General features: G+C 40.9%; 1 non-coding gene across 1 annotated transcript; it reads right to left on the bottom strand.

Moving 5' to 3' along the window:
* Window positions 1–18,043: 18,043 nt before the first annotated feature.
* On the bottom strand, window positions 18,044–18,150 carry LOC120268124. The gene has a single exon (XR_005538793.1). It is a non-coding gene; the product is annotated as a small nucleolar RNA R71 (small nucleolar RNA).
* Window positions 18,151–23,826: the final 5,676 nt, after the last annotated feature.

Raw genomic sequence — 23,826 nt, 5'->3', positions numbered from 1 at the left:
GCCATCAATTGTTGAACCACCGTAACCGGAGCTTAAGACTCTTCCGGAACATTTGGAATATGCATTCCTAATGGAGGACTCTAAACTCCCGTAATCGTGGCATCGAACTTATCTGCAGAACAAAAGGATAAGCTTGTTAGCATGTTGAAAAAGCACAAATCAGCCATCGCATGGAAGATCTCCTACATTAAGGGTATAAATCCATCATTCTGCACTCATAAGATCCTAATGGAGGATGACTATAAACTCGTGATCCAACCTCAGCGAAGATTGAACCCGAATATGAAGGAGGTTGTTAAAGTGGAGGTAATAAAACTTTCGGATGCGAGGAATTATCTACCCCATATCCGACTGACAAGTGGGTGAGTTCGACCCAAGTTATCCCCAAAAAGGAGGAATAACGATGAGTGAGGAATGAAAAAGAATGAGTTAATGCCCACGAGGGACGATTCTATGGTTGCCGAGTCTGCATTGATTATAGAAGACTAAATGACATCACTCGGAAAGATCACTTTCCTTTGCCATTCATTGACCAAATGTTGGAGCGACTAGCGTGGCATCATTTCTACTGTTTCCTTGATGGCATGTCAGGATACTTTCAAATTCTGATAGCCCCAGAAGATCAGGAGAAAACCACATTTACTTGCCCTTATGGAACCTTTGCTTATAGAAGATTGCCTTTCGGGTTGTGTAACGCCCTTGCAACATTTCAGCGCTACATGACGGCAATTTTTGATGACTTTCTCGAAGATATTATGGAAGTGTTCATGGATGATTTTTCAGTGTTCGGGGACTCTTTCGATGCTTGCTTAAACAATTTGGAAAGAGTATTAGTGAGATGTGAAGAGACAAATCTCATCCTTAACTGGGAGAAGTGTCATTTTATGGTACAAGAAGGCATTGTCCTTGGATATAAGATTTCTCAGACAGGTATGGAGGTGGATAAGGCGAAGATTGAGATAATTGACAAGCTTCCACCACTTACGAATGTAAAAGGGATCCGCAGTTCTTGGTTCATGCAGGTTTTTATAGAAGATTTATTAAGGACTTTTCAAAAATCTCCCAACCATTGACCAAACTTCTGGAGAAGGATACCCCTTTTGACTTCAGAAATGACTGTCTAAATGCATTCAATGTATTGAAAGAGAAGTTAGTGCAAGCACCAATCCTAACAACACCAAAGTGGGATGAGCCATTCGAAGTAATGTGTGATGCTAGTGATTATGCAGTGGGAGCGGTTTTGGGTCAGAGAAGAAATAAGCAATTTCAACCGATCTATTATGCTAGCAAGACTCTCACAAGTGCACAAGAGAATTACACCACTACTGAAAAGGAACTATTAGCAGTAGTGTATGCTTTTGATAAATTCAGACCATATCTCATCCTATCTAATGTCATCTTGTTCACAGATCATTCTGCACTCCGCTATCTCATGAACAAGGCAGATGCGAAGCCAAGATTGATTCGGTGGATATTGTTGTTGCAAGAATTTGATATGGAAATCAAAGATAAAAAGGGGACAGAGAATGTGGTTGCCGATCATTTGTCGAGATTAGAGGGTTGTGAGGGGCAAGAACTGGCAAGCAAGGAAGTTAATGATTTCCTCCCTGAAGAACATCTGTATGCGGTACAGAAATCAGAATCAGAAGATACCCCATGGTTTGCGGATTTTGCAAACTATCTGTCCAGAAAGGTATTGAAGCAGGGCTTAAGCTTTCAACAGAAGAAGAAATTTTTCAGTGACCTTAAGAATTTTTACTGGGAAGATCCGTACCTGTTCCGTATTTGTGCAGATCAGGCGGTGCGAAGGTGTGTTTCTAGGGAGGAAGGGTGGAACATGATTGCGCATTGTCACTCAGGCCCAGTGGGGGGCACTATGCTTCAAGTCGAACTGCAGAGAAAATTCTAGCTGCTGGGTTCTACTAGCCGACTTTATTCTAAGATGTTCATCAATTCATTTTACGATGTGATAGTTGTCAAAGGGCTGGAAACTTATCACGAAGGGATGAGATGCCTCAATACATTCTGATTTCATGGGACCATTTCCAACTAATGATGCAAGAACTATGGTGAAATTTCTTAAGAAGTTATTTGCTCTTCGGAACTCCAAGAATTATCATTAGCGATCGGGGAACACATTTTTGTAACACACAATTGGCGAAAGTGTTAAAGCGTTATGGGGTTCATCATCGTCTTGCGACACTTTACCATCCACAAATGAGTGGGCAAGTGGAGGTTACAAACAGAGAGCTCAAGAGAATCTTAACTAAAGCAGTGGAACAAGGTAAACGAGATTGGTCTGAAAGGTTGGACGACACGCTTTGGGCTCATAGAATAGCATACACAACACCAATAGGGAACACTCCCTATAATCTAGTGTATGGAAAATCTTGCCATTTACCGGTGGAATTAGAGCACAAAGCGTATTGGGCAATTAAAGTGATGAATTCCGACTTGCGCAAATCTGGAGAGCAACGAATATTACATCTCAATGAGCTAGATGAATGGAGGCTGAAGGCATATGAGAATGCAAGGATATATAAGGAAAGGATTCGAAGTGGCATGACAAGCATATTAAAACCCCGAAAGACTTCAAAGTCGGTGACCAGGTGCTACTATTCAAGTCCCGTCTACGTTTATTCCCGGGGAAACTTAAATCAAGGTGGTCTGGTCCGTATACCGTAACCGAAGTTTCACCTCATGGAGCCATTGAGATTGGTCATCCAGAGAAGGGCACATTCAAGGTGAATGGACATAGGTTGAAACCATACCATGGCGGAGAAATTTGCAGTGACAATAGAGAAGTATTTTTCCTCCATGAACCCTCATGAGGTAAGGTAAGGTACGTCAAGCTTAGTGACATTAAACAAGCGCTTCTTGGGAGGCAACCCAAGTGTTTACTTTTTTCCTATCTTCTTAGTTTAATTGGTTTGCATGAATAAATTGTTAAGTGTTGGTGTCTCGATTTTTAAGTGCTTCTGCTGCGATTTTGTTGCCGGATTTTTTTTGAAAAAAAGGTACTCATTGTGTGTTTTGTTAAGAGTTGGCAAAGTTTGGTCGTTTGAGTTCTATTTCGTGTTTTTATCTGGTAATTTTTGCATAATATAGCAGGCTCTGAGTGTGTAAACATGTTCAGAATAGTTCTGTAGAGCCTGCAGATTTTTCTAAGTCATCAAGAGTAAACACACGGGCGTGTGGAATTTCCACACGCCCGTGGGTGTATACTGCGAGCTCGTCCAGAGAAGGCACAGGGGCGTGCGGCTGCCCCTGTGAACGACCATGCAAATGTCGCACGCCCGTGGGTAATTTCTGCACGGGCGTGTGAATTCCTGCAGAGTTGGGCGGATTTTCCCTAGAGCACACAGGGGCATGGACTCGCCCCTGTGGGCAACCATGTGAATGTCCACGCCCGTGTGGAATTTCCGCACGGGCGTGTGGAGGACTTGATATTATTCTCGGATGTCCAGGGAAGCCACAGGGGCGTGCGTCAGCCCCTATGGGTCTAGCGCACGGGCGTGGATAATTTCCGCACGCCTGTGTGAGGCTCTGCAGAGGAGTTCTCTTCATCCCGAGAAGACACAGGGGCGTGCGGTTGCCCCTGTGAGTTGGGCATGTGTAAGTCCACGCCCGTGCAGAATTGCCGCACGGGCGTGTGTACATTTTTCTCAGATATCCAGCAAGGCCATAGGGCGTGCGTCCACCCTTGTGAACCCTTCATTTGAGGGCGCACGGGCGTGGACGACTCCCGCACGCCCTTGTGGATTTCCAGGATTTAAAGGACCATTCGCTCTCCCAATGCAAGAGTCACACCCTTCCCCTCAAATAAACCTAAGCAGCCCAAAGACCATTTTTCTGACATTCTTGTCCCCTACTACTGTCGCCTTCGAGCTGATTGAGTGAGCATTGTGTGGATTGTAAGGGTGTTTAAGTGCAGCTCATCGGTAAGCCTTGATTTCCTCTCTTTTTTGATTTCGTTTGAATCTAACTGATTACTTGCGATTGAAATGGTCAAAACACATCGTTTTCTTCCTTAACTAGTTATGATTTGTTTTTAAGATGATATAGAAGTGAGATAGAGAGGTGGCATGGAGATTGGCTACAAGGACCGTGCGGTTTTCACGCCCCGTGGAAGCACACGGGCGTGCGGAATTTCCGCACAGCCGTGTGTTCTTATTTTTCTGCCGCTTGAATGGAACTGATTGATTTTCCTTTTCTAATACATACAGGTATGGCTACCAAATCGAAGAAAGCAGTTGCTCTTATGCTCATTTTGATAGTGTCGACACGATTCAGTTTAGAGCTTTTAGGCAGCATCACAGTATGAGCGTCACACAGTTTTTCACTAGACTTGGTCTATATGATGAAGAGTATACTGAAACTAAGGAGTATGAGAATCTCCCAGTTGACATGACGGGTTTATCTCCCATTGAGGTGTATTCATTATTATGTGGAAAGGGGCGTTATGAACCAGGAGTGTCTAAGGCCTCATGTTTATCTCGACCCAGTTACAGATATCTTCACGCCATCATAAGCAGGTCAGTGAATGGTTGCGGTGATAGCACGGGAGTCATCAACAAGCAAGAGCTTCTGTACTTGTACTCCATGGTTCGGAACGAACCGGTCCATCTGGGACACATTTTAGCGGAGTATTTGAAGCATCAAGGACAATATCCTCGATTAGGTGTCATCTTCTCGGGTCCATATATTACTAGACTCATTGTGGGGATGGGTTCGCGAGAGAAAATCAGCGGAACCGAGAAAGCGATAATACCAGCTCCACTTGGGTTAGAGACAATGAGGCTCATGGGGTTGGTCCGAAAATATTCAAATGGTGTTTATGTGCTACACATACCATTTGAAGATGAAGCTGGGGCATCTCAGTCCGTTCCCGAGCCCCAACAAGCTCCGATGGAGACCGAGATACCTCCAGTAGCAGAGGAACCACCACCCGTGCATATATTTCCACCGTCTCGTGCTCATGATCATTTTGAGAGACTCGAGAGTGCCTTGGGAGTGATACGGACAGAGGTGAAAGAGGCTCGAGCAGAGATTGCCGAGATTCGGGCTACGTAGGCCACTTAGTATACAGAGTTCATGGCACGTTTCGAGGACTCTTCAGGCCCCGCCAGTTCCTCCAGCACCTTCATCCTCGACCCCAGCACCGGAGGACCCACTATATGCTTCCACTTCAGCAGCAACAGCAGCACAGGAGCCCGAGAGCGACTCTGACACTTGACTTTTGTTTTACTTTCGTGCATTTTACTTTATTCTATTTTCTTGTTTTTAGACTTGTTCACTCAGAAAGGATTTTTCCTTCTGAGTTTATGTTATGTTGCATTTATCGAGTTGTATTCATTGCTTCATCATTTGTACACTCGAGTTATTTTTGTTTTTCTTGAGCTTCACTGAACCCCCTCGTGTATGCGTGTAGATGGTCTTGTCATCTTGGGAATTGAGACTTAGTCTTGGACACGGCCAAGGTGCTTCGGCACTTGGCCGTGTGAGCTTCACAACTCATTGAAACACTACTCCCAACGAATTAGCTTCATCAAACGCAACACTAGGTGTCAGGGGAGTATTGTTTTGATTGCTTCTCCCACATCTATTTTTGAATGATATATTTTGAGTGAGCTTGCATGAGTACATTGAGGACAATGTACAACTTAAGTGTGGGGGGGAGTTTCATAATGCGCACATCTTTTATATTGTTCTTGATTGATATATGCTCACTTAGCCAATGGCGGTTCACCTTAGCTGCAATGATTGCATTCTTAAGTCTAGGAGAATTGTTAAAATTGAATGTTTTCATGCTCTAGTTCTTGTGTGAATTTTTAGGAATTTTTGCCCGATTTACAATTAGAGTGTGTTTGGTTGGGAGTATTTGGTTTTACATGTAAAACCAAATACTCCACTTTATGAAATCCTTTGTTTGTTTAGGTGAATCTGTAAATCCTAGTGTATTTGGTTTTACACTACAGTACCTTTTTGGGAGTATTTCGTTTTACGCCCAAACCGGGCGTAAAACCAAATTCAGGGAAAAGGAAATCAAAGAAGGAAAAGAAGAGGGGTTTCATATGAGTGCTGTCATCCTCCGCTCACACAGCAAGAGTTTCTCCAAGGTCTCACACCGGCAAGAGCTCCTCCAAGGCTATCCTCCTCTCACACAGGCAAAGGCTTGTGATTCTCCCACACAATAGCATCATCTCATCTCCTCCAAGAGTTCTTTGAGTGCTCTGTTCACGCCGTCCTCCGGTTGATGATATTGCACAAGATCGAGCATCATCAACAACCTCCGATTGCAAGAGATCATCTCATCTTTTGATCATATCAAAACCTTTGCATGAAATCATCTTCATCACCCTCTGTTAAGTTCTACCAATTGGATCTAATTTTCTCATGATTTTCCTTAGATTTACATGTTCTTATAACTCTCATGTTTCTAGATCTAACTATATTTTCCTTGGATTTTATGCATTATTCCTTGCAGATCTTCAGCAGTGAGATAGATCTTCAATAAACTTTGAAGCTTCCTTCATATTTGTTGTTTTCTAGCTTAAGGTAACTAATTTTTCTGATTTTTTTTAGATATCCACACTTAAATCTTTGTAGATCTAGCCTTTTTCTTGCTTATTAGTATATTTTCCTCCAAAAATCTGTTTTTATATATATATATATATATTTCTTTGAAAATCATGTTGTATGTGTTGTTTTATTATTTGTTTTTTGATTTAATATGCAACCATTTTATTATGGAATGCCTGGTATGAATACAAGACCTTATTAAAGTTGATTGAAGGTTATATGTACATGTACATATATATATATATATATATGATCCAAAAAGATGAATGAATTTGAAGATGTACTTATACTGCAGGTTATATTTGCATGTATATATATATTAATAGTGGTTGTATTAGGATTGGAAAATTTTGTTCTGCTAACTTTTCCAATTGAAAGAGCATTGTTAATGTTAGCCACTGCATATACAATTGTAAATTTGTACCACATATTGGTCAAAGATTCACCTTGATCATTCATCAAACAATCAGTAGTGTACCATTGCTTCTTTTGGAGTCTCTGAAGTAATTTGTTGACATTATCAATATCAGAATTTCCTTACTTTTTGACCATCTGAAAGCAAGTATGCACTTATTTATTGACTATAGAGATTGTTCCCTGTTATATCTGCACTCAAGTGCATTGCCGCATCTTGTCTTGCATGCCTTTTAAGTAATTTATAGCATTTTCAATTTCACAAATTCTTTATCCACGACTGAAACCATGCACTTGTTTAGTAAACATAGATTGCTACATCTCATATCAGTTTCTGTGATGTGCCGCATCTTGTTTTGCATTCTCTGAACTAATTTGCAACATTTTCAATATCATAATTTTTGTTTTTGAAGGATGCACTTAGTTAGTGAGCATAGATGTAGAAAGCAATTGTATTGCTGCATCTTGTCCAGCACTCTAAAATATCTGATAGCATTTACAATTTCGGAATTTCTACTTATTGATTGATCATGGCTAGATTGCTCCCTGTTATATTAGTATATGAATTTAGCAAGATGTCTTGTTTACATTCTCTGTGGTAATTTATAGCATTTTCAATATCAGAAATTCATGACTTACTCTGAAGATAACTAAACCAACATAGGCTTGCATTAAATTTGCATTGAGCCACAAAACCAAAATTATGTAAACCATGATCAGAACAAACTATTTGTAGTTTGTGATGTGACAAAACTCGAGACATAACATCTGCAGAACACATTATTCTTTTTGAAGGATGTATTAATTTGTGAGTATAGTGTATGCTATTGCATGGCTGCATCATGTCTAGCACCCTGAAGTATCTCATACCATTTTCCATTTCCAAATTTCTATTGATTGATTCATGAAGGGATCTGGCCCTTTCACAATTATCATATTCAAAGAAACTGCATGCTAATCAGCAGTGCATGCTAAAAAGCAACTAGGATGGTTATTGAATTGAACTCAGACCACATTGTGCACCTAGAATCTAGAGAAGATATATGTCATGTTTCGGGATATGTTATGATCATAACTTTTGATTGCTGTTCTATATTTAAATTCTTGTAGTCACTGAATACTTATTAGGATTTGGATACGAGTAACTCTTGGTTATCAAGGTGATGTTCCAGGAAGAATTTAAATTTTCTTAATACTAGAATCAAATAGCACATGAACCTAAAAAGTCAGTCAAATAAGACAATTAAGGTCATGTTAGAATGAGTAATGTTAATTGGGTGCTAAGAATGTTGGTGTTGATGTAATTATAGTTCAAGGTCATGAGGCTGGTTTCAAAAACATTTTTTATTTTTTTTAAATTAGGTGGAGCTTTCATTGTCTTTTGAGATCAAAAAGGCATGACACGCAAATTTCACTTTGTTTGGCAAGAATTACCTATTAATTTGTCTTCATTTTAATTAGTTTCACAACCCTCTTGACAAGAAAAATATTAATAAACCTTTAAATTTTTAAATTTATTATATAATTTACCACAATCTCACTTAAATAAACAATATTACACATATATACAAACATTTAAAATAATAAAACTAGACATCCTAAAATATATGCATAAATGATGCAATGTCCACTTGTGCGATTTATAATATATGCATTGTCCACTTGTGTGATTTATAATCCGAAAACATATTAATTTATTTAATTATTTTTGTGATCTTTCACAATATTTTTTTGCATTATTTTGTGCTCTTATGGATCCTAATTTATTTTTGTTTTAAATCTTTATATTTTTAAAAATTGTAGATGGCTACGAATGTCAAAAAGGATCACTTATATGTTATGCAAATATTTTTAGCTGCGGCTTATGCCGTCACATTGGCTTTGCGTAGCAAAAGACGTAGAGTTTGTAGAGAACCATCAAGAAATCGGTTAGTAATTAGAGAGCAATATTTGTCCAGGCTAGTGGATGGCAATGATACTACTAGTATCAACATGGTCCGTATGAACAAATCCACCTTCTTTAATCTTTGTTCTATAATGCGACGAAAAGGTCTTATGAGAGATACGTTGCACATCACCATCGAAGAGCAACTGTTGATGTTCTTACATACTATTGGACATAACCAACGCAATCGGGTCATTGCCCACAATTTTCTTAGGTCTGGCGAGACTATTAGCAGATACTTCAATCATGTGCTTTACGCAATTGGACAATTACGTGACGAGTATGTCCACCCACCTAGTACACAAAAGCCAACATACATAGCATCGAGGTCTACATTATACCCTTATTTCAAGGTAGACATACATTTTTAAATTATATCTTGAATTTACTAGCAAATAAATAACTGTTGGTTATACTTTAATAATGGTAGGATTGTATTGGGGCGCTAGATGGGACCCATATCCATGCTTCTCTTCCAGCATCTGAAGTTGCAGCATTTCGTGGACGAAAACCATATCCTACACAAAATGTGCTTGCTGCTGTGGACTTTAATTTACGTTTTACCTATGTCCTTGCTGGATGGGAAGGTTCAGCACACGATGCTCTAGTCTTACGTGATGCACTCGAGAGGCCGAATGGCCTGTCACTTCCCGAAGGTATCTATTTTGTGTAGTTTACTATAGGTTAACATACGATAATAATCTATTAATTGATTTTTATTAGGAAAATATTACTTGGTTGATGCGGGGTACGCTACAAGACCAGGATTTTTATCTCCTTACAGGGGTGTTAGGTACCATCTCAAAGAGTTTGGCTCACGAACACCGGCAAACCATAAAGAACTCTATAACCTTCGCCATTCATCGGCTCGTACGACAATTGAACGTGCATTTGGTTCTCTTAAGGGCCGTTTTAAGATTCTCACATCTAGACCATTTTTTCCATTCAAGACTCAGGCTGAACTAGTCTTGGCTACATGTATTCTACATAATTACATCTTAAGTGGGGGTGAAGATGTGTTTATACCATCTGAGGAAGAGTGGACTCCACATCGGCCACCCTCACAAAGTAACACAAGGGAGCAAAGAGAAGAGGCCCAAGAATGGGTGGCACACAGAGAAACAATTGCATGCAATATGTGGGCAAATAAGTAGTAGTTAATAGTTTGCTTTTATGTAACCAAAATAAATATAGTTATAGACCATGAATTGTACTGTTATTTGTTTGTGGGTCATTTTGGAAGACAATGCTTATGGTAATTGATGGGATTCAATGTGTTCTCTAATTCAATGCTATTGGTAATTCAATGTTATGGTAGCTTATATATTGAGACAAGCCATTGTTACAAAAGTTGGTTGATTATGAAATTTATGACATTAACTAGTTAAGAGCATGTTCACCATGAATTGTACTATTATTTTTTTTGTTATCTTCTTTTAGCATGTTCATTATGAAATTTATGACATTAACTAGTTGATTTGACTAAACTTCAATTGTTCTTTTTTAAGAAACAATGCTTATGTTTTTGGCAATTGTAGAATGGATAGCATGAGAGCATCAGAGGATAGCCAAACATCAACAGTAAGAAGCCCTAACAAAAGAACTAGTGGAAACAAAAGGTGGACATCTACTGAAAGCCGCTTCTTCATACGGTTCATGGCTTCCCAAGTGGAACAAGGCTTTAAAGTTGATAAAGGTTTCAAACCCCAAGCATTCCATGCCGCAATTAAGGCAATAAAAGAAGAATTCGGCATCATAGTTACTGAATCAAATGTGTCCAACCACCTAAGAACAATTAAAAAACGATGGGCAAGAATTAAAAAATTGAAAGAATTAAGTGGGATGGGTTGGGATGATGGACTAAAAATGATAATCATGGGTGAGTCAGAGTATAAGAACTATATCAAGGTACTCATTTACTTGGAAGCATTCTTATTTATGATTTCTCTTAATTTTTATTTATGTGTAAATCCTTTACTAATTTGTACTAATTTGTTCTTGTGTACTAGATTCATCCACAAGATGAACCATTTCTAAACAAACCAATTGAAGATCATGATTTGTTGGAGACTATTTGTGGTAATGACCAGGCTAGTGGACATCGGGCTGTTCACTTTGGGGATGAAATTGGCATGGACATGTATGATAATGAAAACTTCCGCCAATCGACTCAAATTGGTGGTCTTGAAGATATGTCTTTTGAGGAGACAAACTATCATGCAAATATGTCAACACCTATCCACACGCATTCAGAAAGCTCAGAACCACGGGGAGCAACGTCCACTCAAACAAGAAGAGGAAAAGGAAAAAGAAAATTAGTTTCCGAAGTTGAAGCAATACAAGAAATGAACAACACATTTAAGGAGGCACTAGGGAATATGAATTCAACTCGTACTTTGTCCTTTGCCAAAGACCTTATGAATGAGTGCATGAAATTAAAAACACATGGATATTCTGGTCGTGAGATCAATAGGGCCTACGATTGGTTGATGGCGGATGAAATGAGGGCTATATCTTTCTTAGCGAAGGATGAAGAACTTAGAATGTATTGGGCAGAGGAGTTTTTTGAAACAATGGCTAACCAAAGAGGAGGGTATTGAGGGCAAAATTAGCAAAAACTTAAAAGCTAATTTTTTTATGCATTACTTTTTGTATCGCTTGATGTCTTATAATGTTGGAATGGTCTATATTTGTTAGATTATCTTATGATTATGTATCGCTGTGATATTTACTTTGTTTTTTATTTGTATTATGCATGTTGAACATCTTATGTTTGTAATTGTCTCATTTGTTATTGTCTTTATTGTCTTGATCCGGGGACATGTTGAATGTAGTTTTCCTCTTTGAATGTTTTTGGGAGTGAATGAATGTTGTATCAAAATTTTTCTATGAATTGATGTTGTTGTATACATTACCTCGCCGTATTTTTTTTCTTCATAGGTGTATGATATATGGGGTACTAGAAGCTAATTTGTAGCAATATTATTATTCAAAAATATTAAATGAGATATTATGAAATGTAGTTATTTATTTAATTAAATTTTGAGTAATAACTCATTTAATTAGGTTTTTATTGAAAATTTATTTGACATGCATAATTAAATTTTATTTAACTCGGAATTATTTAATTAAAATTTAAGAAAACAAGTAAAATATTATTGGAGAAGTCATCTTTGAAAATATATTCTACATAAAAAAATATCATTAATTTAGAAAATAATTTAATTAAAAATTTAATACTTATGTTAATTAATATAATAATTACAATCAAGAAAATAATCAACATTGACATTAAAAATAAAAACAAACACAATATTGTGAGTTTGAGAGTTTGGGGGTAATCTCACCATGGGTGCCCACATCTCTTAATACATCAAACCAAACACCAGATTTCATAATACAGATTTACAAATCCTTCTAAACAAACACAAAATTCTGTAATACAGTATTTTCAGTTACATCCAACCAAACACCAGATTTTGCATTACTGTATTTTCAAATCCATGAATTTTCAGTTACATTGTAAATCAAAATCCAATGTATTTACAGTTACTCCCAACCAAACACACCCTTAGTGCACTACACAATTTTTGCCCGATTTAAAATTGATGTTAAAGTGAGTAGTTAGGTTTACTTGTTTTGCTAAATTTTGAAAAGAAAAAAAGAAAAAAAAAATAGTTTTATTGTTTATTTGTGTTTGTTGGCTGGAAAGAGCTACCACCTATGAAGTATGAAGCTACTCTCACAAGTCGTATACTAGTTACGCCCTAATGAGAGAAAGAGCTATCTCATAGGATGAGTGAAAGCTACCACTCGGGTAGAAAGAGCTACCACCTCGAAAGTGTGAAAGCTACCTTAGCGGCCGCTTTGGAAAGGGCTACCTTAGAGGATGTGTGAAGCTACTACCATCTTTTAAAATTTTTATCACTTTTGTAGATAAATAAGTCCCTTGTACTTAGAACTTTGAGGAGTATAACTTGGGTTATTTTGAGTGAGTTCACACACTTACATGAAATTCGGGTTTGTTGTCCTTTTTTATTCAAGTTTTTAGATAGAGCATTGATTTTTCGTATTTAGTGTTGAAATTTTCCTTACTTGTAGAATACTTTCTTTGTATACCTCGATGATCATAAGGCCAAGCACTTTCAATATTTTCTTCATTGATGCACAGAATGTTTTAATGTTTGCTTGAGGACAAGCAAAAGCTTAAGTGTAGGGGAGTTTGATAAGTGCTTGCGTGATATGAATGTGAGGCATTCTTTCCTTTTGTTGAGCATTACTTTTCTCAGGTTTTTACATTAATATGTGTGTTTTTATGTTACTTTTATGCAGGTATGGTTGTGAGGCTGAGTATGAAGGAAATAGGGCAATGTGGATCATAATGCACCTGTTTTGGAGGAGATCTTTGCTAAGGTTCAAATGCGAAGACATAGGACAGGTGTGAGATGCTAGAGTGTGTGCCAACCTCCTCGCATTCGAGTGAGCATATCCATTTGGAAGGGCACAAAGGCAGTCACACTCGAGCATTCTGTCTTATGCATATAAGAACAAGAGCTCCACCAACATATATATCATTGAAGAAGCAAGTGATTCACGATGGGAACGTGTGCCCATTTGCGTTACTCCGATGAAAGTATGGAATTGGGAAGTTATTCAGGTCGAAAACTGTAGCCGAGAACTGTAGTGACATTGTAGCAGCACTGTTTACAGCCGACCGAGAAATCAGAGAAACAGAGAATCCACACGAGCGTGTGGAAATTATCCACGCCCTTGTGGAAATTCCGCACGGGCGCGTGTAGCGTCCACGCCCGTTGAGTTGCCTGATTTTGGTATTCTTTTCTCCATCTTTTCCCCAACTTGAGAGAGGGCTTCGGCTAGGGTTTTGAGGTGTATTGGCCAAGGTTTTGGAGAGGTTCTACGACTCCGACATCGTCATTCCTGAGGAAGAAGGTTGGTAGGGGAGCTTCCTTCGAGGCGTATCCTATACCGGACGAGGGAATCCTTGGATGACGAGTAGAGGACTCTCCGCAAGACCATCGACATGACTATCGAGGGGGTTTCTTTATGGATTCATTTCTTTACATTCAATTTCTTTGATTGTACTTAGCTCCATGGAGAGCTAAACCCATAGTGGGTACTTGGGTGAATGTGAACCCTAGGATGTATTCGTTTCTTTAAACTTCTTTATTATGCTTTCAATAAATTGATGTTTATTGTGAGTTCCAACCTTGAATGCTTGATTGTATGAACATTTTCCCTAGAGTGACACTAGGGTTGAGAGTTCTTGTTGGTAACCTTGTGAGTGAGTGACGCACCACGAGTGTTAGACAAAGCTAGGTTGGAGAGGGTTGAGAGGGTGAGTCGAGAGGTACAGGAGCGTCCCCTTTCTCCTTCGACGTGATAGATTCTACCTCCGTTCCTCGAGTTCTTTGCGGCCATAATAGAGTGAATGGTCTAAGGGATGAATCTCCGCTGTGGCTTAGTTGCGCATGCAACGGAGTGAAGCGGTGAGGGGATCTTAGTATCTAGGGCTTAATTGTGGTTAGGGACCTTCGGCCTGGACCAAAAGGTTAGGTCTATAATTAGGAAAAGATTTATCACCTGGAATCCCTAGAGCTCATTGTAACTTTATTCGAGTGCGAGGTTGAGAGGTTATTTAATCTCTCCTCCGGGACATGAATAGAGTTAGGCATAGTTGACCTTAGATTTGGGACTATGTATGTAAGGATTTCCACGACTCACCATTGCATTGATTAGAAAGCATAATAGAGAGTTCTTGCACTTGAAGCAATTATCCTAGGTGAAGCATCATCCGAGTACCCCATCTTTATCGATTGCCTTACCTCCTCCTTACTTTTGCTCTCTTACTTGTTGCTTTTAATTGTTGAGAATTGAATCATTGTCACACTTATCATTGTTGATATTCCACATAGCTAAGAATCGAATTAAGTGTCTTTACTCCCTACTCCCTGTGGATTCGATACCCGCTCACCCGGGATTATTACTTCGACAAACCCGTGCACTTGCGGGATATACGCAAGGGGAACTTGTCATTATGTTACTTTTATGCAGGTAGGGTTGTGAGGCTGAGTATGAAGGAAATAGGCCATTGTGGATCATAATGCACCTATTTTGGATCAAATCTTGCTAAGGTTCAAATGCAAAGACATAGGTCAGGTGTGAGATGCTAGAGTGTGTGCCAACCTCCTCGCATTCGAGTGAGCAAATCCATTTGGAAGGGCACAAAGGCAGTCACACTCGAGCATTCCGATTTATGCACATAAGAACGAGAGCTCCACCAACATGTATATCATTGAAAATGCAAGTGATTCACGACATAAACGTGTGCCCGTTTGCGTTATCTCGATGAAAATATGGAATTAGGCAGTTATTCAGGTCGAAGACTGTAGCAGAGCATTGTAGCAACACTGTAGCATGCATTGAAGCAGCACTGTTCACAGCCGGCCGAGAAATCAAAGAAACAGAGAATCCACACGGCGTGTGGAAATTATCCATGGCTGTGTGGAAATTCCGCACGGGCGCGTGTACCGTCCACGCCCGTGGAGTCGCCCGATTCCAGTCCTATTTAAAGCTGATTCAGCCCTGATTTTTTGATTCTTTTCTCCATCGTTTCCCCAACTTGAGAAAGGGCTTCAGCTATGGTTTTGAGGAGTATTGGCTAGGGTTTTGGAGAGGTTCTACGGCTCTGACATCGTGCGTCATTTGGAAGAATGTTATTGGGAGAGCTTTCGTCGGCATCGATCCGGCGAGGTGTATCCTAGGCCGGACAAAGGATCCCTTGCGATGAGTAGATGACTCTCCACAAGACCATCGACACAACCATCAAGGGGTTTCTTTATGGATTCATTGCTTTTACATTCAATTTCTTTGATTGTACTTAGCTCCATGGAGAGCTAAACCCATAGTGGGTACTTGGGTGATTGTGTATCCTAGGATGTATTCGTTCATTGAACTTCTTTATTATGCTTTCAATAAATTGATGTTTATTGTAAGTTCCAACCTTGAATGCTTGATTGTATGAACATTTCCCCTAGAGTGACACTAGGGTTGAGAGTTCTTGTTGGTAACCTTGTGAGTGAGTGACACACCATGAGCGTTAGACAAAGCTAGGTTGGAAAGGGTTGAGAGGGTGAGTCGAGAGGTACAGGAGCATCCCCTTTTCCCTCTGACGTGATAGATTCTACCTCCGTTCCTCGAGTTCTTTGTGGCCATAATAGAGTGAATGGTCTAAGGGATGAATCTCCGCTGGGGCTTAGTTGCGCGTGTAACGGAGTGAAGCGTTGAGGGGATCTTAGTATCTAGGGCTTAATTGTGGTTAGGGACCTTCTGCCTAGACCAAAGGGTTAGGTCAATAATTAGGAAGAGATTTATCACGTGGAATCCCTAGCGCTCATTGCAACTTTATTCGAGTGCGAGGTTGAGAGGTTATTTAATCTCTCCTCCGGGACATGAATAGAGTTAGGCATAGTTTACCTTAGATTTGGTACTATGTATGTAAGGATTTCCATGACTCACCATTGCATTGATTAGGAAGCATAATAGAGAGTTCTTGCACTTGAAGCGATTATCCTAGGTGAAGCATCATCCGAGTACCCCATCTTTATCGATTGCTTTACCTCCTCCTTACTTTTGCTCTCTTACTTGTTGCTTTTCATTGTTGAGAATTGAATCATTATCACACTTATCATTGTTGATATTCCACATAGCTAAGAATCGAATTAAGTGGCTTTACTCCCTACTCCTTGTGGATTCGATACCCGCTCACCCGGGATTATTACTTCTACAAACCCGTGCACTTGCAGGATATACGCAATGGGATGAACTTCCGCTGGGGCTTAGTTGTGCATGCAACGGAGTGAAGCGTTAAGGTGATCTTAGTATCTAGGGGTCAATTGTGGTTAGGGACCTTCCACCTGGACCAAAGGGTTAGGTCTATAATAAGGAAGAGATTTATCACTTGGAATCCCTAGAGCTCATTGCAAATCTATGCGAGTGTGAGGTGTTGAGATTGTTCGATTTCTCCTCCAGGACATGTATATAGTTAGGCATAGTTGACCTTAGATTTGGGACTATGTAATTAAGGATTTCCACGACTCACCATTGCATTGATTAGGAAGCATAATAGAGGGTTCTTGCACTTGAAACAATTATCCTAGGCGGAGCATTATCGGGGTACCCCATCTTTATCGATTGCCTTACCCCCTTCTTTACTTTTGCTCTCTTACTTGTTGCTTTTACTATTGAGAATTGAATCATTGTCACACTCATTATCATTGATATTTCACATAGCTAAGAATCGAATTAAGTATTTTTATGCCCTATTCCCTGTGGATTCGATACCCGCTCACCCGGGATTATTACTTCGACAAACCCGTGCACTTGCGGGATATACACAAGGGGACCTTGTCAAGTTTTTGGCGCCGTTGCCGGGGAGTAGGCATTTAGAGATAATTTGCACTTTGTTTTCTTAGCTATTTCACCATATATTTTATTTCATATCTTCTTATTCTATCATCGTTCTGATTTCTTTTTCTTTCTTTTTAGTTGCAGCTACAGGTTATGACCCGAGGGAATCCCTCAATATTGATCGAAGGGGATCCTGAGCTTGAACGTACACTTAGAAGAAAAGGGAAACAGCCTGTGCAAGAACAGTCTAATCCAGCTGATTTGGAAGCAGAAGAATCTGAAAACATGGCAGAGCAGAATGAGTGACAGCAAACATTATCCGATTATGCCAGAACTTCAGTGTTGGGAACACAATCGAGTATTGTGCATCCCCCAATTACAGCTCAAAACTTTGAGCTGAAGCCAGCATTCATCCACATTTTGCAGCAATCCGCACAGTTTAACGGTTTGGCCGATGAGGATTCAAGCAGTCACATAGAGAGCTTTCTTGAGGTGTGTGATATGCTGAATATAAATGGGGTGACGGATGATGCCATCAAATTGAGAGTCTTCCCATTTTCCCTAAAGGGGAGAGTGAAGCAGTGGCTACACTCATTACCTAAAGCATCAATTACCACGTGGGAGGAGATGGTGGAAGCTTTTCTAACCCGTTATTTCCCTCCCGGAAAATCAGCAAAGCTTAGGAACGAGATCTCATCTTTTGTTCAGTTGGAATTGGGGTCTCTATTTAAGACTTGGGAAAGGTTCAAGAAGCTCCTAAGGAAGTGCCCGCAACACGGATTCCCAGAGTGGATGATTGTTCAAACCTTTTACAATGGTTTGAACCTGAGTACAAGGCAAATCTTGGATGCGGCATCAGGAGGTACCTTAAGTAGCAAGATCCCCGATGAGGCTCGTTAGTTGATTGAAGAAATGGGGTTAAACAACTACCAATGGAATGCTATGGAGAAGAAAAAGGTGGCCGATCTTCATGAAATAGATGCGGTAACTTCATTTGTAGCCCAAGTGGAAAATTTGAGTAAGAAGTTAGATCTTCTAACTTCAAACAGAGTGGCGGCCGTGACTAATTGCACCGGGTGTGGTAGAGGACATGCTCCCTCCGATTGCCCAATCTCTATTGGTGATATTTCTTCAGTGGAGAATGTTGATTTTGTAGGTAATGGCATGAGACCTCAAGGAAATCCATATAGCAATACCTATAATCCGGGTTGGAAAAATCATCCCAATTTTTCATGGATTAACCAGGGTCCACAAAAGGCCATTGGGCCACCAGGTTTCCAACAACAACAACAACAATCCCCTCAAGTGGAAAACAGAGTCTCAGGTTTGGAAACCCGAATGAGTGACCTAGAGAAGCACTTCACTAGATTCATACAATCTGCAAATACAAGGTTTGAATCAGTTGAGTCTACACTTCGCAACCACACCGTCTCTTTGCATAATCTTGAAAATCAAGTGGGGCAAATTGCGAAGTCTCTCTTCGAAAGGCCACATGGAAGCTTACCAAGCAATACAGAGACCAACCCTAGAGAGCATGTGAAGATGATCACTTTGAGAAGTGGTCGTGAGGTTGAAGGTAGGCTTCCGAGTGAGAAGCCAAAAGAACACGCACCCGAGGTTATAGAGCTGGAAGAGGGGACAAGCAAAGATAAAGAGGTGGCATCCCCACCTTTCAAGGCAAGAATCCCTTATCCCTCTAGATTGAAAAATGACCAAGGGGATGAACAGTACAAGAAGTTCCTGAGTTTGTTCAAGCAACTCCATATCAATATTCCTTTTGTTGAGGCATTGGCCCAAATGCCTAAGTATGCAAAGTTCTTGAAAGACTTGTTGACTAACAAGAGGAAGTTGAAGGAAAGTGCTTCAGTGATTCAAGATGCTTCCTGCTCGGCGGTATTGAAAAAGAACATGCTGAACAAGAAGAAAGACCCGAGAAGCTTAATCATTCCGTGTAATATTGGCAATCTTGGTGAGGAAATGGCATTGGCGAACTCAGGGGCTAGTATCAATGTCATGCCATATAATTTCTTTCAAAAGCTATTCTTGGGTGAGCCTAGGCCTACTCGGATGACTTTACAACTAGCGGACCGAACAGTGCGACATCCGAGAGGCATCATTGAAGATATGCTTGTCAAGGTGGACAAGTACATTTTTCCGGTTGACTTTGTAGTGCTAGATGTCGATGAGGATGCGGATGTACCTTTGATACTTGGGAGACCGTTCTTGCGGACTTCCAAAGCATTGATTGACATGGACAGCGTAGAGCTCGCCTTGAGAGTTGGAGATGACAAGCTCACATACCGCCTTGTTGAGGCCATGCGGCATTCTCTCGATTTCGATGATACTTTATATATTCTAGACACTACTGATGAGATTGTTGATGAATACATACAGGAGATGTTCAATCCAGATCCGTATGAAGGTTTGTTCGACCAAGAGGAGGGACATGAAGATGTAATGATGCTTGGATCGATGGAAGAAGTACCATCTACCCTGGGGATCTTGAAGAAGGTGCTCTGGAAAATGAAGAGGGCTAGGAGATGCCACCGAAAACAATCCAAGGTTGTTGGAGAAGTATGTGAACTAAAGAAGTTGGACGTATCATTGTTAGGTGGTCCGAAGCCCGATAATACACCCTCTACTCTCAAGAGACTTTGTACATCATGCTTTCAAGTCATGGGTAAGAGGGCAGCTTTCATTCATGAACCCCGTGATGTAAGACAAGGTACGTCAAGCTTAGTGACGTTAAACAAGCGCTTCTTGGGCGGCAACCCAAGTGTTTACTGTTTTCTTAGCTTTTAGTTTAGTTTGTTTGCATGAATAATTTGTTTAGTGTTGGTGTCTTAATTTCTTAGATGCTTGTGAACTTTGAATTTTAATCGTGTGTTTTCATGTGGAATTGGCGAAGTTTGGTCGTTTGAGCTCTATTTCATGTTTTTCACTGGTAAAAAAATTGCATAATAGAGCAGGCTCTGAGTGTGTAAACATGTTCAGAAATCTTCTCCAGAGCCTGCAGATTTTTCTAAGTCATCCAGAGAAAACACACGGGCGTGTGGAATTACCGCACGCCCGTGGAGTTGCACTGCGAGCTCATCTAGAGAAGGCACAGGGGCGTGCGGCTACCCCTGTGAATGACCATGCGACCGTTGCACGGACGTGGGTAATTCCCACAACGGCGTGTGAATTCCTGCAGAGTTGGGCGGATTTTCCCGAGAGCACACAGGGGCATGGACTCGCCCTTGTGGGTGACCTTGTGAACCATGCACGGGCGTGGGTAATTTCCACACGCCCGTGTGAAACTCTACAGAGGAGTTCTCTCCATCCCGAGAAAACACAGGGGCGTGCAGCTGCCCCTGTGGATTGGGCATGTGAATGTCCACGCCCGTGTGAAATTTCCGCACGGGCGTGTATAACACTTGGTATTTTTCTCGGATGTCTAGAGAAGCCACAGGGGCGTGCGGCTTCCCCTGTGTGTCGGACGCATGGGCGTGGGTATTTTCAACATGCCCGTCCGATAGAGTCAATGTCGAAGGAGTGTTTTCCCGAGAGTGCACAGGGGTGTGCATGCGCCCCTGTGGCTCTTTTGTAATGAAGCGCACGGGCATGGGTTATTACCGCACGCCCATGCGGATACACAGAACATCAAGGGTCGCGAGTCCTTTTTAAAGAAGATTAGTTTCTCTCCCCCCTTCATGACCTCTATTCATCTGAAAACACTCTCACATCATTATCCGATTTCATAGCACTACAGTGATAGGATTTTTGTAAGGTTTTCCGGCCGGTTAGCCATTTTCTCATCTCATCTCGTCGGTAAGCTCTATTCCTCGTTTTCTTTGCCAATTCATGGTTTCCATCAATTAATCTGGTTAATAATGCTTTGTTTCTTCAATTAGAAGGATGATTGATGCTTAGAACGAAGTTAGAAATATTTTTAAGTTGTATTACTGAATTTTTGGAATGCGACCGTGCGGTTTTCACGCCCCGTGGATCCACACGGGCGTGCAGAAATTCCACACGACCGTGTGTATTTCTGCAGTATTATTTTGTCAACTTGTTTGATCGATTTTTTTCAAATTTTGTAGATTATGGCACCTTGATCGAAGAAGCAAGTTGATAAGAGGCCGCGTGAGTCATCCCCTGAGCCTGAGGGCATGAGGTTTGTGATTCCAGAACATTAGGTTCGCTATGAGCGCCTATCGAGACTTCGCTTTGGACAAACTCGATTCCTGGACACGACTATATTGTGAGATCTACAGCAGGGAGATGAGTTCGCTGATGAGGTAGAGGATCTCGTTTCAGCAGGTGGTTGGCGGCAGTTATTGAAGATTAGAGAACCCGCCATCCGAGAGTTTGCACTGGAGGTATTATCATCATTCGAATTTGACAGATCTTACACAAGCTTCGACAGTTTGGATACCATTCAGTTCAGAGTATTTGGACACCACCATACCTTGAGCGTCACTCAGTTTTCGGTACGACTTGGCTTGTATGAGGAGGCATTCACAGATACAGAGGAGTAAGCTCAGTTACCGACTGATTATCTTGGCACGTTGATCCCGCAAAGAGCTTACAGAGTGCTATGTGGTCAGGGTCAGTACGAGCCGGGGGTGTCCAAGGCCACGTGCCTTTCCCTACCTGTTTACAGATATTTACATGCCATCATAGTAGGTCGGTGCATGGCCGTCGTGATAGCATTGGTGTTTTGAGCCGACAGGAATTATTGTATCTGTACTCGATGGTACAACGCGTAGCGATTCACTTAGGGCACATCATGGCAGAGTACATCAGACATCAGGGGCACTATGCTAGACTGGGAGCGATCTTCTCGGGACCCTATATTACGAGATTAGTGCTAGGCATGGGTCTCTTGGATTTGATTCGCGGGTCCGAGAAGATGAGTATACCTGCTCCCCTGAGCCTAGAGATGATGAGGTTGATGGGCATGGTCCGCAGGGTTAGGACAGGGGTTTTAGCGTTAGTGCTACCAGCTCCAGAGATAGCCGAGGATGAGGGTGATGAAGCCGTGGCATCTCAACCCGCTCCCGAGCCTCAGCCAGCCCCGATGGAGACCGAGGTACCTCCAGTAGCAGAGGAGCCATCCCCCGTGTGTATATTTTAACCATCTCGAGCTTATGATCGCTTTGAGAGGCTTGAGAGCGCTTTGGGGGTGATACGGACTGAGGTAGCTGAGGCTCGAGCCAAGATTGCAGAGATTAGGGATACGTAGGTCACTCAGTACACAGAGTTCATGGCAAGTTTCAACATATTACAGCAGATCTTAGAGCGCAACGTCGCCTCATCATTTGTCTTACGGCCAAGGACTCCTCAGACCCCATCAGTTCCTCCGGCACCCTCATCCCCTACCCCAGCACCGGTGGACCCATCATGTGCATCTTCACCAGTAGCAGCAGCAGCACCGTAGCTTGAGCACGATACTGACATTTGACTTTGTTTTTTCCTGCATTTTCTTTATGTTGCATTTTTATTTTAGACTTGTTCACTCAGAAAGGATTCTCCTTCTGAGTTTATTTTCATTTTGCATCTTAAGTTGTATTCATTTTCTATCTTTTATATACACTCGAGATATGTTTGTTTTTATTGAGCTTTACTGAATCCCCTCGTGTATGAGTGCAGATGGTCTTGTCTTCTTGGGAATTGAGACTTAGTCATGGGCACGGGCAAGGTGCTGTGGCACTTGGCCGTGTGAGCTTCATAACCCATCAGAATACTACTCCCACGGGATTAGCTTTATCAAACGCAACACTAGGAGTCAGGGGAGTATTGTTTTGATTGCTTCTCCCACATTTGGTTTTGAATGAAATATATTTTGAGTGACCTTGCATGTGTACATTGGGGACAATGTACAACTTATGTGTGGGGGGAGTTTCATAGTGCACACATCTTTTCTATTGTTATTGATTGTTATATGCTCACATAGCCAATGGTGGTTCACCTTAGTTGCAAGGATTGTATTCTTGAGTTTAGGAGAATTTCTAACATTGAATGTTTTCATGCTCTAGTTCTTGCTTGAATTTCTAGGAATTTTTGCCCGATTTACACTTAGTGCACTACTCATTCTTTAAACTCTTTTGGAAACTCAAGTTAGATGTTAAAGGGTCTAGTTATAGTTACTTCTTATTTTAAATTCAAAAAAAAAAAGAAAAAAAAAAGAAACAAAATAGTTTTATTGTTTATTTGTGCTTGTTGGGTGGAAAGAGCTACCACCTATGTAGTATGAAGCTACTCTCATAAGTCAGATACTAGCTATGCCCTAACGAGAGAAAGAGCTCTCTCATAGGATGTGTGAAAGCTACCACTCCGGTAGAAAGAGCTACCACCTCGAAAGTGTCAAAGCCACATTAGCGGCCGCTTTGGAAAGGGCTACCTTAGAGGATGTGTGAAGCTACTACCATCTTTGAAAGTGTTGTCACTTTTGTAGATAAATAAGTCCCTTGTAC

The sequence above is a fragment of the Dioscorea cayenensis genome, chromosome 8, assembly GCF_009730915.1.
Source record: "Dioscorea cayenensis subsp. rotundata cultivar TDr96_F1 chromosome 8, TDr96_F1_v2_PseudoChromosome.rev07_lg8_w22 25.fasta, whole genome shotgun sequence".
NCBI classification, from domain to species: domain Eukaryota; kingdom Viridiplantae; phylum Streptophyta; class Magnoliopsida; order Dioscoreales; family Dioscoreaceae; genus Dioscorea; species Dioscorea cayenensis.
Note: the sequence above shows the minus strand (reverse complement) of the source record. Positions and strands in the feature narration are given on the sequence as shown.